The sequence below is a fragment of the Geotrypetes seraphini genome, chromosome 2 (assembly GCF_902459505.1).
Source record: "Geotrypetes seraphini chromosome 2, aGeoSer1.1, whole genome shotgun sequence".
Lineage (NCBI taxonomy): Eukaryota > Metazoa > Chordata > Amphibia > Gymnophiona > Dermophiidae > Geotrypetes > Geotrypetes seraphini.
This window is the reverse complement of record NC_047085.1, coordinates 438,901,088-438,918,478: the sequence shown is the minus strand read 5'-3', so window position 1 is coordinate 438,918,478 and position 17,391 is coordinate 438,901,088.

Below are 17,391 nucleotides of genomic sequence, written 5' to 3'. Positions count from 1 at the left end.
ACCTAGCGGCTCGGGCGAGCGACGCCGCTGCGGAGGGCGTCCCCGTGCGGCGAGAGCAGAGGCTGCAGTTGTCTGGAGTGAGGAGAGAGGTGAGACTATGAGGAGAAGGGAGGAGGAGCCACTCCCTCGGGGTCAATCACGGGTTATTGGAGCCAGTTTGCCAAAGTGACCGACACCTACTGGGAAGGAGAATCATTCTCTCTGCAAAGCTTACCAAATCTGTCCAGGTGAACCCACAGCTAATGCCTGTATTTACTGCATAGCTCAGAATATGGATCAAATACCTTTACATACACTGAAGAATGCATGCAAATCTGTCTCAGCCATCTTCACTGTGGTTATCCTGACTAGGACAGGTTTGAGAAGCCATGTCTTTTTCAGCTTCACACAGGGCAGGATTAATTCGTCCAGGGCCCCTAGGCATCCAAGTACACTGGGCTCCCATGCCCCGCCCCACCCCACCCCACCCCACCATACGCCCAGGCGGAAACAGGAAGCTGCGTCAGAGGGAAGCGTTGGGCAAGCAGCACCGCTTGCACAATTACAGTTCCCGTTGCCTTTCTTACCTGCGTTGCTTGCTTGTCTTACTTTCCGTCAATGGTTGCCGATCGGGGGGGGGGGGGGGGTGTCCACGTTGCCGATCGATGCTGGAGGGGCCCATCGCCGTTTGGAAAAAAACAATGTTGATGCCCTCTTTCATCTGGCCCCCCTGACCATTTCGGGCCCTAGCCATGTGCCTGCTTGGCCTATTGGTTAATCCTGCCCTGGCTTCACACCTGAAGATGTAGCTACAGAGATGGCTTCTCTGCAGCAGATCAATTAAACAGGAGTCCCTCTCAACCTCTTTTTGGCTGGGATCCAAGTATGAACTCTGAGATCTAGGAAGAAGGCAATCTCTTTTTGGCCTTTTGGTTGAAATTGAGAACCTGAGAGTAGAGGGGAATTTAAGGCACTGCTACACAAGCCCATTAGAGACATAAAAAAGTAATGAACATTTCCCCAAAGAAGATTATTAAAGTTCCTGCTATGAAGGGGATTGATAGTTATTCAAGGACTGCAACACAAACAATAAGCTTAACACAGAGAAAATGTACCTGCAGGAAGAAAAGAATTGATGCGAGCTAAGATTGAAATATTCAGCTATTTGACGGACTTCAGTTAGTAGAAGGTGGCAGTTTCTGTAGAAAAGACATTCATGTATAAAGGATCCAAGGCAACATGAAAAAATAAATGCTTCTATACTGAAAGGGTGTCAGATGGTTAGAGATGCCTAGAGCAGACATAATGGCAACCAAACTCATGACTTAATGCTTGGCACAGACACAAAGGCCCAGACTCTGCAAAGCGCGCCTAAAGTTAGGCGCAGTTTGGACATCCAAGATAGGCGTTATATACAGATGAATCGAAGAATGCCTGTATTGAAGCCTCGCCCAGACCACGCCCATTCCAAGCCCACACCTATTCCATTAGGCATGAATTTTCCCAATGGGCATCCATGAAATTGTGGAGGTGCCTACAAAGTGACGTCTACATCCTTTGGACGGCCATGTGTCAATTATAGCTCATTAAGACCCTGAAATGGCTCATTAGCCACTTAATTTGGACGCCTAAGTCTCTCTCAGTGTTAGGCGCCCTTTATAGAATCAGGGCCAAAATGTGATACCTGGTTAAATGGTCCATTTAACCCAATAACCTTCTTCCACAGTGGCTAATCCAAGTCGCAAGTACCTGGAAGAAACCCAGATAGTAGCAACCTTCCATGCTACCGATCCCAGAGCTTCCCCCCATGTCTGTCTCAATAGCAGACTATGGATTTTTCCTCCAAGAACTTGTCCAAACCTTTTCTAAACCCAGCTATGCTAACCTCTGTTACCACATCCTCCGGCAATAAGTTCCAGAGCTTACCGTAACTAAGCATTGAATGAAAAAATAATTCCTCCTATTTGTTTTAAAAGTATTTCCATGTAACTTCATTGAGTGTCTCTTAGTCTTTGTAATTGTTGAGTGAAAGATCAGTTCACTTTTCTATACCAAGAGGGGATAGGGGAAGAAAGCAGAAGAAATTAAGAAAGGGGCTTTATGGAACTTGAGTAGGACATAGAAGCATGAATATAAGCTAGTGGACAGAACAGGTAATCTAAATGATGGGGCCTTGGTTGCCATTTTAATAGCAGCAGGATGAGTGCATCAGACTTCTCAGGGCATTGGCGTAACCTGCATTCAGTGGCCATATTTATTTATGGTGAGCACTGGATGTTGAGATGATCCAAGCAAATGTCTCACTAGGTTTGATAGTTGCTGTCAACATTGCAAAGCTCAGTGGTAAGACATGGGAAGAGGCAGGGGCGGCTCAAGGCAATCTGCCTTAGGCGAAGGATGAGATCTTCCCTCCCCCCGCTCCTTCCTCATAACTACAATCAAGGAGTATGCTGGGTGGAAGTAATAGAATACAGCAAACTGACAGGAGTCAGACAATTAGGCTTATTAAAAAATCATGAAAATATATAAACCATTTATATTTATTAGGGCTGCACTTCGATTAATCATGATTAGTCACAATTAAAATTTTTAATTGCATAAAGTGTCCCCCCCCCCTTATCACTGCAAATGTTCTAAACACCAGTACACATCCAGGGATTGGAGGTATGGGTCTTTCATTAAACACAGGGGGTGAAGAGCTCTTTTCCAGGTGGGTAAAGAAGGGGAAGAGGCAGCAGGCAGAAGAGGGAATAAAAGAAGGAAAACACAGGCCAACACTTAGCAAAAAAAAAAAAATATATATATATATATATATACTGTATACAGTATATGAGATCACAAACTAGAAACATAGGGCTCCTTTTACGAAGGTGCGCTAGGGTTTTTAGCGTACACACAAAATTACCGTGCGCTATAGCGCACGATAGCCGAAAATCTACCGCCTCCTAAAAAGGAGATGGTAATGGCTAGCTTGCTTGGGAATTTAACGCGCGCTATTGCTCGCGTTAAGGCCCTAGTGCACCTTTGTGAAAGGAGTCCATAATGTAGACAAACAAAATGACATAGAAAACAAAAGAAACCAGGCTGTGAGCAGTGGAACCCCAGAGAAACAAATGCATGGGACAGGCATATGGGATGATACAGATAGGTAAACTGGATGGGCCATATGGCCTTTATCTGCCATCATTTGCTATGTTTCCATACCATACAACAGTAGCGCTAATGCTATAAATCAAATACTGTACCAAGAACCCTACCTAATACAGAACTAGGAATCCCAAATTAGAGATAAGAAAATAAAAATCCCAAAAAGTTAAACTCAATATATGCTGCAACACTGGAGAAACAAAAATGGATTTTCTTTTTGTACTACAAGGCAAAACAAAAAGAAATCCAACAAGTCTGCAGTAAAAGGCCAACACAAAGAACAAAAAAAGGACTGCAGAATGGAATGTACAAGGTGCAGGAATGTTTATTCAAAAACGATATAAAATTGTAATCCCAAGAAGTGACTCTCTTATACATGGAGTATGGACCCAACATGGTCCGTGTTTTGGAGAAACACGCCTTCCTCAGGGATCCTATGGAAGAATAAAGGGGGAGATATATAAAATATGGTGGCTAAGAACATGATGCCACCGGTGCTAAGTGAGACATATGAAGAAGAGAAAGACCAATAGTGTCAGCAAGAAAAGAATGTGGATAGAAAATGAACCAAAGTCCAGCTATCAAAGAGATGTAGTGAAGTGGTGTTACATTGTATTAAACGTGAATAAAAGTGAATGCTAAAGTTGTGGGATGGCTATGAATATGAGAGAACGAAGTGAAGTCAGGATTTACAACATGAAAAACTAGGGAAGAAACCCATCAAAACCGATGAGGAGACATAGATATGAGTGGATACTGGAATAGTCAAAGACTGTGAATATGGGACAACAGAATAGGTGAAAAGCGGCATGGTGAGGAGATGGGAAAGAAGCCCTTCAAGGCCATTATAGAGATGGTAAAACCTGGTACGTACCGAAATATCCTATGTATCACAAATAGAGAGTCATATGGGAAACAGTGTGGTGGTATGAAATGATTAAAATTCTTAAAACAAGAGAGGAAAAAATGTAATGAATAAAATAGCCTGTGCAAAACTAAAAATGAAAATAATAGTGATAATGGTAATAATAATGATGGTTAAGAAGAATGACAGCATAAGGACTTAAAAAGTGTGTGTGGGGAGGAGGGAAACATACATGAGCTCTATAGATGTTTTTATTTTAACAATCTATATGCATGATACCATATTCATGTATGGTTTCATATATCTCATTTACTTTTGTATTTCTAATATGGTTTTCACATTTTCATACAAGGTTTATTTTCACCATTCTCTCATTTGTATTGCCAGTTTATTTTGTTAACCTCAAGTATGTTCAAATATTTCCTTATATGTATGTTCCTTTAGATGCTTTTATTTCATTTATTTACATGCTTGATATCATATTCATGTATGTTTTCATATATCTCATATACACCTGTATTTGCAACACGATTTTGCCTAATGTTTTTATTTTAACTTTACTTGTGGGCGCGACCATACTTTTTCTACAACTATTCTAACTCCTCTAAACACTACAATCCAGCATCACTGGGATCTTACACAATCTGATGACATACACTGGGTAGGGTTGGGCAGACTGGATGGACCATTTGGGTCTTTATCTGCCATCATCTACTACGTTACTATGTTACTCCATAACACATTCATCACATTAGATACCCTCATTTCTATTATTTATACGCTTGACACCACAATTAAAATACTGGGAGTTATTTTGGACCAGCCTCCGACTATGAAAAAACAAATAGATGCTATGGTACATAAGGGTTATTATACGCTAAGGAAACTATGTACCATTAAACCTTTTTTTTTTTTAGTTTTCTGCTTTTAAACTTCTGGTACAATCTTTATTATTGAGTCTTTTGGATTATTGTAATATTGTGTATTTAACAATTCCCAAGAAAGACATGGTTCAATTCATACTGATTCAGAATACAGCAGTTAGAATGATCTAAGGTCTTAAAAATATGATCATGTGATTCCATTCTATTGTGAGTTGCATTGGCTGCCAATGGAGGCTCATGTTTTGTTTAAGTTGGGTTGCTTTTGCTATAAGGTTATGTATGCTACCGCTCCGTTTTATATGGTTAATAGATTCTCTCTAGCATTGTATAAAAATAGTAGAAAGTTTCATGCCCTATTCACCTTTCCATCAGTACAGAGCTGTAAAAGTAAGAAATTTCTGGACCATACTATAGCATTCCAAGCAGCTTCACACGACAGAGAATTTCGATTGTTATTGCTTGGAGCTTGTTCTTATAAATATTTCAGAACTCAACTGAAAACTTATCTCTTTTCAAAATACTTGGTCAAATAATTTATTTTTTTTTGTCATCCTTAAATTGTTTTTAGTTTATAATCTTTTGTAAACCGCGTAGAACTCATGGTTATGCGGTTAAGAAGTTATGTTATGATGTTATTCAGAGAACAAATTTAAACCAGCTCGATATTTATGAAAATCTAAAGACTCATTATTCAAACTCAATACAAAACAGAGTCTTATAGATACAAACTTGTAAGTAGAAATTCATAGGTAGAATCTTATAGACCTCAGCTGTACCTTCTGTATGAATCCAAACTTTTAAAACACACAGAGTAGCAGCACCCAAATCGTCATCGGTCCCAAATAAATATTATAAATATCTTATAGCATCAATTAAAATTTTAAAGTAATGATATACTCATCTTCATCTATGCGGGTGGGGGCAGACACTCCGACATAGAACTATGTTTCGCCCGTGAGGGCTTTTTCAAGGAATTCCCCCTGCAGAGATATATAATTATAGCAACCTTAGTATCCCTTAAGATAATTCAATATAGTTTTTAAAAACTTATTACATACTTTTTAGAGGTAAAATACCTTAGAGCAACAGACTCATGCTTCCCGCATTCATCCATTTTAGCCAGGAAACATGGCCACGGCGTTCACACTATATATAATCAAATACTTGTAACATGATGACATCATGTTTAGTGTATATACGCCCCCTGGAGAGACGTAAGAACAAAAGTGGATTTATACTCTTAATTCAGTTAAACCAATGGGACTAAATGCTGAAATCGAATGAATGACACTGATTTATACTTTAACATCACTTAATATACCATGAATATACATAAGGACCCCAGACCCTCAAGTAGAATTTAGACTGGCGGAAAGAAGCACAAACCCGACCCCTCTCAAGCACCATCAAAGCATGTAAACGATTACGCCAAGCCCAAAAAGAGGAAGCTTGGGTGGAGACCCATTCCCCAGAATCACTTTCTTAGCCACCAAACCAGCCTTTCGCACAAATGTCCAACTGACCCCTAGGGGAAAACAAATAATAATAATAATAACTTTATTTTTCTATACCGCCATAGTCAGATGACTTCTAAGTGGTTCACATCGAAAAAAAGGCTGGACATTCAGTGAATTACAAATGCATAAGGGGGAATGTTAAAGAAGAAAAGGGTAGTAAGGGGAGGAAAAGTAAGAGGGGTTGTAAGGGGAGGGATGTGAGAGAGGTTGCCTGAGAGATTGCTTCGGGTTTGTAGGGGGAAAAGCGTGGTGAGCGAAAGTCGGTCTGTTTAGGTGATGAATTTGTCAAACAGAGTGGTTTTGATTGATTTTCAGAATGCACTGTAGGTCTGTCTGGTTTTATTTATGTAGTTTCCCAGCCAGGATTATTGTTTGTTAGCTTGGAACATGAAGGTTCTGTCAAGGAAGGATTTGTATTTGCAGCCAGTGATTTTAGGATAGGCGAAGATGTTTTTGTTTCTGGTTGTTCGTGTGGGGTTGTGTAGAGTGAAGTGTGTTTGCAGGTAGGAAGATGCTAGGCCCCAGATTTGTTTGCCAGTGCAGTTTTTTGTAGTATGGGCTAATGTGGTCGTTTTTTTCTCAGTCCGAAGATTAGGCAAACTGCAGTGTTTCTTTATTGTTTTTGGTGAGATACCCAGGTAGACGATGTTGCAGTAGTCCAGGGTGGATAGGATCAGCGATTGTACCAGTAACCTGAAAGATGTTATGTCAAAGTATTTTTTAATAGTCCTTAGCTTCCATAGTGAATAAAAACATTTCCTCACTGTTAAGTTTGTGTGGTCAGCCATGGTCAAATGCGTGTCTAGTGTGATACCCAGAATTTTTATGGTTTTGGAAATCGGATATTCGTGGTCGTTTATTTTTAGTGATGTTCTCATAAAAAGGCTTGGGAGATTTTAAAAAATCTTTCTCTGCCACAGAGACAGAAGCAGTGTTGCCTATCTTTTTCTCAGGGACCTATCTGGACATTTAGATGCTTTGTCTATTATTGTTGTAGTTTTTGGACTTCAGTAACGTAACGTTTTGATGCTCCCACCTTTGTGCCAGCTTCTCTATTGCTGCTGACATCAAAAGTCTTGGGATTTGGAAGAAGTCACGCAGGAACAGACTTGGCTGGCTGCTTGTCAAAAATTGTTCTTTAACATGATTAGTGAAAGGTCTCGAGTTTCTTCCTTTTCCCTTTCCTAACATGGCTCTGTTGTATTGGGCCCTAAAAACTCTAATACTGCCAAGAACGATTGGCACGAATGAAGATTCAACTCTTTCTGGGCCTTCAGGCATGTGGTTCATTTAAAAGGTACATGAATTGAAAATTTCCTCATTCTTCACATTTTGCTAACAGTTTTAAAATGATTGCACATTCCCAGGAAACAAACTAAAAAAAAAAGGGTGTTTAATCCCGATTTTGGTATAAATTTTTGTATCAGTTTTATTTTTCCATTGAAAATGTTTGCCTGTATTGGATATAGTCAAAATAAGAAATGTATCTTTTCTAGAGAGACTGGGAAGAAAGATTGACTAATTTTCAGTGGTAAACAAACAGAAATAAATAAAATATTGCTGTCTACAAAGGAGGATTGAGCAGTTAATCAAAATGCTGAAAGGGAATAGCTACAACAGCTCTAACTTGATATTCCTAGGAATGGGTAACGGTGTATTTCTGCAGGCTATGGCTTGCTATCAAGATGTTATATGCTGTTGGAACTGTGTTTTACTCATATAGTTTTGAAATGGACAATTGAATGACAGGGGGTTGGATGGACTGCCCATAAAGCTTTTTCTTCTTGTTGATTGTATGCATGCCTCTTTCACAAAACACAAAGGAAAGCAGTGCAATCAGCAAAAGCAGTTATAATTATTTTCCTTAAGCTGATGCTGTGACTTGTACCATCAAGGTGATAGACAGATAGGGGATTTCCAAAGTAGTTCCCTTTTTTTTTTTTTGAGGAATGAAATGTTAAAGGAATAATATTGCTACAAGAAAACATATCTTTCTACTTTTACAGAATGGAGGACCAGCCTAGTGTGTAGATTGTAAGCCCTCTGGGAATAGGGAAACACGTGGAGGGGCATAATCGAAAGAGATGTCTAAGTTCGTTTACGCCCATCTCGCAAGTCGTCCAAAGTTAAAAAGAGCCTAAGACACATTTTCAAAAGAGACATCCAACTTTTTTTTACTTTCGAAAATCATCTAATTATACGTTCTGCCGATCTGATCGTCCAAGCCGCTAAATCGTCCATCTTTATACCATATTTCCGTCCAACTTTCCGTCCAAGTCCAAAATGCCTATAACAAGCCCTGTTGGACGAGGGAGGGGTCTGCAAAGTGATGGACTGCACACCCAGACATGCCACCTAAATAGTGGGGTACCTTACAGGGCACTGCTGTGAACTTCACAAAAAGGGTGCCATGGCTTCTCCTCACTACAGCTCCCTTATAGGTGACGGTGAGCCCCCCAAACCACCTCCAGAATCCCCTAGACCCACTTATCTACCACCCCAATAGCCCGTATGGCTGCAGGAGACACTTATATGCCAGTCAAAAGGGGTTTTGGGGGTGTATAGGGGAGTGCACATGTTTAAGTATCAATGCAGTCATTACAGGGGCTTATGGGCATGGGTCCTCTTCTCTATGGGTCCCTAACTCACCCCCAAGATGACTTAAACTGCCTCTGGGCTGGACGACTAGGCTTTCCTATGCCAGGAGGCCAGTTGATGATGGTCTGGAGGCTGAAATTTAAAGTTGTGAATAAAATTTTTATGGGAGTGGGGGGGTTGGTGATCACTGGGGTAGTGTGTGGGGGTCTGTGTTATGTGTTTGAAGTGCTTATCTGATGAGTGTAGGTGGGTTTTTGTGACTTAGACCATGTTTTACACGGTCTAAGTCACAACGTCCAAGTTCCGTCTAAGCTCTGTTGTAAAACTTTGGGTTATACATGCTGTACGACTAAGTCTAAGCCGGCCCAACTCCCGCCCTCGATACTCCTCCCAAAATGCCCCGTTTAGCTTTGGACGTTGAGCGGCACTATGAAAGCCTAGGTCGTTTAGAAATACGTCCATAACCCGTTTTTATTTTCGGTGCTTGGACGTTTTTGAGAAATGTTCGTCCAAGTGCCGACTTAGGCCGGTTTTTGTACGTTTTTCTCTTTCGATTATGAGCCCCCTAATGTACCTGAATGTAATTCACCTTGAGCTTCTACTGAAAAAGGTGTGATCTAAATCCAAATCAATAAATAAACATATTTTGGATGCATAGAGCAAATAGCAGACACTAGAAGCAGGTTGAATTATTTATATGACTAGAATAAGAAGATGCTCAACAAAAGGCAAAATATGCATGCTTGAAATAGATTGATCACAATCGTGCTTGATGGCACCAGGTTACACAGCTGTAATTTTTAGATTTTATATTAAAAGAATGGTAATTTCTTAAAACTACATTAACCCTCTGTTTGTATGAGATCATTGACTTAAAGACTCCAATAGGAAACAATGAAAGAGCTTAGTGATTAGAGAAACAGACTGTGATCTAGGAAAGCCAAGTTTCAAATTCCATGTGTCTCACTGAAAACTCATGGTCTTGGCCAGGTAACTTTATCCTTTATTGCCTCGGGGTACAACTTAGATTGTGAGTTTATTTAGGAAGGAAAATAACTCGAGTATCTGACTGTTAATTACTTTGAGCTCAGATTTGGAAAAGTGGGTAGTCTAAAATCCAAATCTAGCAATCTTCTCTGGATTTGACAGGGGTTTTAGGCCATGTGGGATCAATTTAAACAGGAAGGAGAAGCTTCTGCCCCTTTAAACCACACTCAGTGGACCGGTTGCCAATCAGTGGCACTTGAATGGGCACTGCCACCGAATAGTGACTCTAATTGGCCATCTTGAACCTGAGCAGTGGAGAGATGTTCCAGTGCTGGAGGCTAGGAGGAGTCTGCAGATATGCAGGTACTGGCAATATTCAGTACCGATACCTGTATGGCTAAGAGGGCAGATAGGATTGCACAAAAAGCAGTCTTAACTATGCCAACTTAGCTTTGCGGGTCCTGGCACTGAATACTGGTCAGTACCCACATAGCTTTCTATGTCTTCCCACCCTCCTGATCCCCCAGTATGATGTGACTACCCTCCCAGATCATCTCTCAACAATGTACCTCCCTCCTTCTGATCCCCCTCCTGAAGCTGACCCCAACAGTATAACCCCCCCCCACACACACACACACACACATAAACACACAAATGACAAGACCCCATCATTCCAATCCTTCCTTCTAGTCCTAACTCCCAAAATTGAAGCTGTTCATGCTCCATTAGGCTCCCCTGAGCCTATCTGACCATCCCTGGTGGTTCAGTATGTATGGTGGACAGCAAGGAATCTCACTTGTTCCTAGCAGTTGCCTCTGAAAACTGGCAGCCGTGACCTCTAGCAGTGGTCTTGTGGCACTACCCCTGGGGAATGCCACTAGCAATACTACTGTCACACAGCTGCTAGAAGTTGCAGCCACCATTTTTTAGCAGGGGCCATCAGAGCAGGGGCAAGTGAGTTCACTTCTGCCCACCTGACTCACTGGACCACCAGAGATGACTAGGTAGGCCTGGGAAGCCTAGTGAGACATAGGAGGGGAGGATTCTATTATTGGGATCAGGTCTGGAGGCGAGATGGGAATTGGGAGGGAGGGTCACATCATGTGCGGAAGGCTTCTGTTGGCAGGTACAGGAAGGAGGAACTGAATTGGGGATGGGGGCTAGGGAGACCTGATATCCTCTTCTGTGGGGCCTAATATTCAGCCAAGACTCACATAAGAGTTGGTAGGCAGTACATACCTGAATATCCTCAGATGTTTAATGCCAGTGCATGAACATGGCGTTGTATTGAATATCCAGAGCTAACTTAGTCAATGTTTATAAAAATGTTGACTGCTGTCACCTGAATATTGACTGTCACCTACACATTATGTCTTATGTTGCCATTTATGGCAGATTATACTGATCATTGAAACTTAATTTTTGGCTTATTTCAGCATTCTTACTCTTAGCTGGAATACACATCACAAAGAACAGTTATAAAATGAGGAAATTAGTGATGTGTTTTAATTATATTGACATGTTAAGCCTGTGAGGGCCCATTATTTGTCTCGTATAAGCAGTTGATGGCATCACATTGTGAATTCCTTTTAGACTGTTTACCACATTGAGAGCTTCCTCAATTTTTTTAAAATTAATTACTGATACATGAATTTGGCATTGCAATAATAGGTTGTGGTGTTTGTTCTGAATTATATTTATATTGGGGAGCACAATACAATGAAACATCTTAGAGGAGAATTGTACTTGGGATAAATGGACAAGATGGATAAGACAAAGGCATTGGGATAAATGAAATGGATAACTAGGTTGAGGGTAAATTATACGTACAGTGAAATAAGGTATGTTAAACTGGTCTCAGTTACAGGGTATATGACAAGTGAATCCTTATGTGGTGGGAGTGACAGGACAGTAGCAATGTGCATTTGTGTAAAATATCATGAGAAATTTCAAATTTTTTCGTGTGTCATAAAATTCTGCACACTCTTTCACAACCCCCTGGATTTTATATATGATGTTCAGATTTGGTGCCAAAATTGATCTACACTGAAATTAATTACCTTATGAGCCAATTAATTGTAAATCATTAATGTTAACAATCAATTATTGCAGTTAGGGCTCCTTTTACAAACCATGGTAGTGGCTGCTGCTGAATTGATATGATGCCCATAGGGATTTAATGGGCACTGGAGTGTTTGCTGCATGGCAGCCACTACCAGCTTTGTAAAAGGAGGGAGGGGGGAGGGTAATTTGTAATAACTGAAATTTGTGCATGCATCTTCCTGAGTCCTATTCTATATACCCCTGTGCCTAAATCCTCTAGCATGCAACTCAGAAGGGAGCATTACCAGGCTGTGGCGTAGTGAGGATAGGAGGAGCCTGGGATGGTGGCATCCCTTGCCCTCCTCTCAACCCCACCCCACCATTTCCCCATTCCCCATGCCACACTTGCGCCCTCTTTTCCCCCATACCTCTTTAAATCTTTTGCCAGCATGAGCAGCTTCTCCAGCTTGCAGCTCATGCAGGCGTTGGCTTCCCCTCTAATGTCACTTCCTGGACCCGTGACCAGGAAGTGATTTCAGAGGGGAGCCAGACTGGTGTGAGCAGCAGGCCGGAGAAGTTGCTTATTCTAGCAAAGATTTAAAGAGGTATTGGGAGGAAAGAAGGGCACACGCATGGTGTGAGGAGGGCGGAGAGATGCCTGCCCCCCCCTTACTACACCACTGTAGACAGGGGCATTCCTAAAAGTTGCATATGGGGGTTATAGAATAGCAATTACCACCACTAATGGAGGAAAAAAACCTCAGAGACCCTTAGTGAGATTTACAAAAGCTTTTTTTTCACTTATAATCTTTAGGGTCCAAGTTCTCTTTTATTGTTCTTAAAAACCTCCAACGTGTTCTCATTTCTTAATGAATAATTTTGACATCTTAAATTTTCTTGTCTTTTTTTTCTTAATACTGCACTCCAAGTCCATTTTCTGAAGCTTGTCATGCAGTATTAAGAAAAATTACCCCCCCCCTTTTTTTTTTTTTTACAAACTGTGCAAGAGATTTTTAGTGATGGCTGGCGCGCTGAATGTTTTACGCTGATCTGATGCTCTTAGGAACTCTATGACCATTGGATTAGAGCAGAGCATTCAGCGCACTAGCCGGCGCTAAAAACCTCTTGTGTGGTTTTCTAAAAGTGTGTGGCGGGGTTAAGATAAGTCAAAATTATTCATTAAGAAATGAGAAACCACTATATACACATGTTGGAGATTTTTGAGACCAATGAAAGAGAACTTAGAGCCTACAGATTGTGAGTGAAAAAAACAACAAAAACTTTTTTACTTTCCTCACTAAAGGTCTCTGAGGTCATTTCCTCCATTAATGGTGGTTACAGTAATTGTGATATCCAGTTTGGCTTAGATCTGATCTGATCTGTTTGGAAGTTGTAACATTGATCGGATATCATCTCAATTTGTTATCAGTTATAGAATAGTCCCATTTTCATGCCAAAATGCCTGGAGTTATGTTTTCAGCTGGCATACTGGCACCCAACTTTTGGCACAGAATGGGCTATAAGTTCTAGAAATTATGTTTCACCAGTCAAGCCAGCTGTTTCAGGATTGGTAGATTTCCCCTGAAACAGCTGGCTTGACTGGTGAAACACGATTTCTTGTTGGGTTTTCATCTGAATGGAACTGATCCTTGGGCAGCGTTTGGAAGCTATATAGCTGTGAGAAGAAACCTGGATTTACAGAACCCATCTGTGAGTGTTTCAACTATGCTGCAAGGTTTGGTTACACAGGTTGGAGATTTTTTTATGCCAATGACTGGTTTCATGACAGCACTATACTACCTATGTTTATGACTGTCACTTTATTCCCGGGCTTTTTTCTCCACCTTCTACCATTGCACATGGATTGTTATTCGCTCTCTATGGTTTTAATCCTCTTCAACAGTAAAGTAGCGTTAGTACTATTTACAGAGTGTCTTCCAAAGAGTTAATGTATACACACTTTTTAGAAAAATTTGTGCATATATGCACAATTGAAAAATAGGGTGCACTGTTTAGGGTATTGCCCCCCAAATTAAAAAAAAAAAAAAGTTAAAACTAACTAATTCCCCCTATGAATGTTAGAGCAGGGTTGGAGCATTTAGCACTCCAGGCCATGTTAGAAACCTCTACCGCCGCTTAGTAAAAGAGGACCTAAATGAAAGTTCCCGTAAAGAACATGGGAAAGTAAACAGAGTGAAAATATTTTGGCTATACAATCCTACTAGATAGTCAATTGTCACAGTAGAAGAAGAAGTAGGTTTGAGTTAAGTGCAGGTTCTCTGGGTCTACTTCAGAGCAAGCTCACTGATAGAAGTCATATCATGTGATTTTCTTTGACAAGGACTTAGGGGTGCTGCTCAGGAGGACCTCAGAGGAAGATTCAATTAAACTTCTGTGAATACAACTTTATAATGTATACATAAGTTTGCTTAAATGAGCAGAGTTGTGCCTAGAGGAAGGGTTGGGGATAGTATATAGCGTTTCTTGCATTCTGTATAATAAAACCCTAAGTGCACATGCGCACTTAGGGTTTTGTGATTCCTGCAGCGTGCTGTGTCCTTCTGTGGCCATATTCTATTTATGGCACACGACGACTTGAGATGGCTGTTGGCTTGAGGCGTGCGCAGCGGCTGTCAGTGCAAGCAGTTGAGCTGTGGCGGTTTGAATAGGAACTGCTGAAGGGTGTCGTGCGGGTGCTGACGGGACAGGAGGGCAGACGCAAACGGAACGGAATCCGAATACTGGACAGGGGGAGCAGGGAAGAGGTGCTGCTGGACAGGGGAGAGGTAAAAGGAGATAAAAGGAAGGAAGAAGGCCTACTGCTGGACAGGGGGAGCAGGGAAGGGGTGGTGGTGGACAGCCGAGGAAAGAGAGAGACAGAAAGAAAGAAAGACAGACAGACAGAAAGCGGCCAAGAAGAGAGAAAGAAAGAAAGACACAGACATCTATTCTAGCACTCGATAATGTAATGGGCTTAAAGACTAGTATTTTATAAAATACAAACATATATATGAAAAATATGTTTGAAAATTTGTGCATATTAAATAGAGGTGTGAATGTATGCAGGTACTTTTTATGGGATAATTTTTAAAAGGAAGTATCCATATGAGAGCTGGGGTTAACATATTTGATGCATACTGTAAATTAGGCAGCTTATTGTAATCTTCAAAAAGATCAAAAAGTCAAATCTGTTCAAATTTTGTTTGTTCCAAATTTTAATTGTAGCACTTTCAAAGGAGCACTTCAACATAAATAACCTAGAGGATCGCCTCTAGATAAAATGCTAAACATGAAACTACAATTTTAGAAAGAGAAAATAATTATTTTTATGTTGGAGGATATTATTTTGTTTGATAGTTTTTCTTTTTTGCTTTTGTTGTTGTTCCAGATCTTTCCTCCAGATGCCACACACTTTTGCTGTTCAATCATCTTTGGCTAAGAGTGTCAGGAGATTCTTCAAAAGCATAAGGCCCATGGCAGACTCATCTGAGGGCTATACTTCTGCCAGCAATGAAACAAGAGGCCTCTTAGTGCATGCTAAGTTTTAATTGTCTCTATGAGAGGCATTTAATCATTTATCTACCTGAGTATGAAAGAAAGTAGCAGTGTGTTGAAACATGTCTGTTCATGTTGTGACATGTCTCAAGGTTACTCATGCAAAGTTGCAGCTCAGTGCGAGTCTAACATTCCAAGAGATAAGATGTCAGGAGAGTCCTCGTGCAAATCAAATAAGAAACTGCTAGATTTGGAGCACCATTCAGTGATAAAATTTCTCACAAAAGAAGGGAAAAAGCCAAAGGAGATCCATGATCGCATGACTGCAGTTTATGGTGAGTCTGCCCCATCATCCTACAAAGTAAAATGTTGGAGCAATCAGTTTAAATGGAGTAGAGAGTCCTTTGAAGATGACTCTTACACTGGAAGGCCTGTGGAAGCTACTTCCACAGAAAGTCGAGGATTTAATTTTGTCAGGCAGACAAATTAAAGTTTCCAAATAGCTGAAGATATGGGAATTTCGGCAGGTACAGTTTGGAAAATAATTCATGAAAAGTTGGGCATGTGCAAGGTTAGTGCAAGATGGGTTCCAAATATGCTGATGTCATGTCAGAAGGCCACAAGGCTCCAGTGCTGTCAGGAGAACTTGGAGATGCTCCGTGAAGACCAAGTGAACGTTTTCAACCCTTTGGAAACTGGAGATGAGACTTGGGTCTATCACAGAGATCCTGAGTCCATAATGGAGTAAATGCAGTGGAAACACAAGTCATCCCAGCCCCCCAAAAAGTACAAGACAGAAAAATCTGCAGGCAAAGTCATGGCAACTGTCTTCTGAGATAATGAAGGACTTTTGCTTCTGGAGTTCATGCCACACAAGACAACCATAACCAGTGAGAGTTATGCCAACACAATGATCATTTTGCAGGAGTCAATCAAGGAGAAAAGACGTGGAATACTCATAGCAGGCATGCTATTTCTTCACGACAATGCACCAGTGCACATGTCACAACAATCACAGGTTGCCATCCCATAATGTTGGTGTCAGTAGCTGAACCATCCACCCTACAGTCCTGACCTGGCACCCTCAGATTATTTCCTATTCTGAGTTTTGAAGAAATCTCTCCATAGACAGCAGTTTTCAAGTGATGAAGACATCAAGGAAGTTGTGACATCCTGTGTCAGCCTTGCATTGCTGAATGCTAGCTATCAGCATTTTCTGTTGGCCTAACCAGACTGGCAGCAAAGGTCTCTGGGATATTACATTAAATATTTTGACTCTGGAATGTTAATGCAGATAGACTAAAGGCTCTTGGCCATTCAGCCTTAGAATGCTGGTAAATGACTTCTGATAGACCAGTACTTGAGATTAACAGAACATTTGACATAGTGCTAGGAGTGTTCTCCACAGCCCTGAAATTTCAACAGATGTGCTAAAGACAGATGCTTAAAGTAAAGAATTGCTACAGTAGCCTTAAAGATGGATAGTTATTGTCAATTGAGAACCATTGTTTCAGCAGAAGATAATTGTGACAGAAAGATGCTGGAAAATACCAGAAACTCAAGTTTATGAGGGACAGGCTTTGCCCCCTGTTTTTTTCTCTCTCGCTCTCTCCTTCAGCCTTTCATACCTCACACACCTCCATCCATTCAGATACACATCATTCAGATAAAACCTCCTTCCTGCTCTTCCCCCTCCTCCCTTCTTTATATTCAGCTTCTGCACACATATCCCACCCCACCCCCCACCCACACGCAAGCAGCTCTATAACAAAATATATTTCTGTACATTGATAACAAGCATATGTATAGTGTGTCTTTCTTCTAAGCATTGCACCTCTGAAATAATGGTAATCCTATTCCTAGAAAATATACTTTT